This window comes from Sinocyclocheilus rhinocerous, unplaced genomic scaffold (assembly GCF_001515625.1).
Source record: "Sinocyclocheilus rhinocerous isolate Xijiao unplaced genomic scaffold, SAMN03320098_v1.1 scaffold3086, whole genome shotgun sequence".
Taxonomy (NCBI): Eukaryota; Metazoa; Chordata; class Actinopteri; order Cypriniformes; family Cyprinidae; genus Sinocyclocheilus; species Sinocyclocheilus rhinocerous.
In genome coordinates this window covers 436,961-439,407 of record NW_015628507.1, presented here as the reverse complement: position 1 = coordinate 439,407, position 2,447 = coordinate 436,961, and positions in this window count along the sequence as shown.

Genomic DNA, 2,447 nt, shown 5'->3' with positions numbered 1-2,447 from the left:
GTTTCTGTCATGTCTGTAATGAGCTCTCATTAGTTACCATGGTTTCTGATTAGTTAATCCTTGTCCAGCTGTTCCTGCTTATTTCCCTCATTTACCTTGTGTGTACTTATAGTCCTGATTCTGTTCTATCCTTCGTCGGTTATTAGCTTATGTTATGTGTTGTACCAAGTCAGTATTCTCAGTAAAGTCTGTTTGGAATTATGCATCTTCGTTTGCTGTCCTCATTCCTTGACGACCCGTGACAGGTAGTTGTTAAATTTAGGTATTGGGTAGGATTAGGGATGTAGAATATGGTCATGCAGAATATGTGCTTTATGAATACTAATAAACAGCCAATATGTTATTAATAGGCATGCTAATAAGCATCAAGTTAATAGTGAGAATTGGTCCGTATACTAAAGTGTTACCACAAATTTATTATCACAATTGTTTCCACTAGCAATGAGCAATGTAATTAAATGATAAACAAATGAATAAACATACAAATTATTAAACATATATAAATACAGATGGAGAACAAACTTAAGTCTCCAGCTCTCAACTAAGAAAAAATTTCTTATCAAATAGGCTACTTGCATGACCAAATTCTATACTAGCCAAGTTAATTTTATATTGTCTAACTGTTGATATACAAGATAATCACACAATTGTCTTTTTATTTGTGTTTTTGGAGAAACATTTGAGACAAACCAAAGAGAAAGGAAAAATTTAAATCGCATCATATGACCCCTTAAAACCTATTTAAATAAAAGCGAGCTCTACAATGAGTCTCCAATCAATTTCCAAAATAAACCATCCAAGAAGCATTTACATGACTGCAACAAACAGGTCCATAAGGTCAAGATTTGGAATGGAAGTAACTGCAAAGAATAAAAATTCAAGGACATCCAATAAATAAAAAAAAACTAGACACATAACCACAGGAAAGTGTTGTTTGGAGGTTTTCATTATGAAAGGCTATTTGAGGTTCATGTTCTAAAGGATCATGGGGGATCTGTGCTGAAGTTGGGCTGTGTGTGTGTGTGTGTTTACTCCAGGATGGCTTGTGTTGTACTCTGGAGATAAGGAGATTATAATTGGCTCACTGAGTGTGGTTTGCATTCGACACTGACTGCAGCTGTGCCACGCAGACTTCAGAAAGCCAGCGAGTATGTCAGAGTTAGACATCACTGTCAACAGATTAGACTTCATCCACAACACCAGCTTTAAAAGATAAAGGGTCTCTACCACAGCGGCTGAGATGTATATGAACACATTAAAGAGAGTTTAGAAGATCTGTAATGATGACTAGGACAGGAATACTATGATAATTCCTAAACCGCATGAAATCAGAGTTTTGCGGCTTTTAGGCCAGCGTGTTAGCTTTGAGGCTAATCTATATGCTAACAGAAAGAAACTTTTAACACAGTCAGGTACACATTCCTGTTTCAGCAGAAAAACATGAAAGAAAAACTAAAGAAAAAAACAACAACTAACTGTCCACTGATAGTGGTATTTAGAAAGTAAGTTGCAACAGAAGAAAATGGAAGATCGGATTGTTTGTGAAAGTATGATCTATTTCTAACACCATTTGACATGCTGCCACCCTTCCAGACCTCTCACTATCTCTCTTTTTCACAGCTACAAATAACTCTCTGTCCTCTGGCTACATCAGCCTACACAAGGACCGTTAATGGAGCAGGACATCTTTAATACAAGACAGTCCAGCTGGAAAAGGGAACGGAGACTTGAGCTTTAAACTGGAAAGAAACGGAGATACTTTGACGTGTATGAACAGGTTACAAGGGTTAATCTCGTAAAAATGTATCTGGATCAAATTCAGTGCTGTTATTGTTAACTAAGACTAAAATACATGTAATAAAAAGACATGTAGATAGATAGATAGATAGATAGATAAATAAAAATTAATATTGTTTTGGCCATTTAAATAATTCTGAAAGAAAATATATAAATATCAGATTAAAATTTTAAGCCTAAACTTACAGAAATGTTGCTTGGCAACTGACTGAAATAAAATAAGTGTAGTCGAAGTAATAAAATTACTAAAACTGAAATAAAATTTAAAATTAAAGCTATATAATAATAATAATCAAAATAAAATAAACTTTTAAAACTATTAAAAATGACAAAAACACTTATCTAAATTAATATAACTGAAAAAACAGCCAATTCAAAATATTTCAGCTAAATCCTAAATATTAATATTATATATATATTAGGGCTGCACGATAAATCGCATGCGATATTTAATGCGCATCTTGTCAGTAAAGCCGCTTCTGTAATCAGCGGTAAATCTCCATCACCTGCGGGCTTTCACATGGTGCAGCATTTACTACACAGAGCCGTTGTTCACCGACAAGCTGCGCAAAAAATCGCGCGATTATGAACGTGGTGTTGCGCAGCTTGCCTGTAAACAACGGCTCTGTGTAGTTAATGCTGCTCCATGT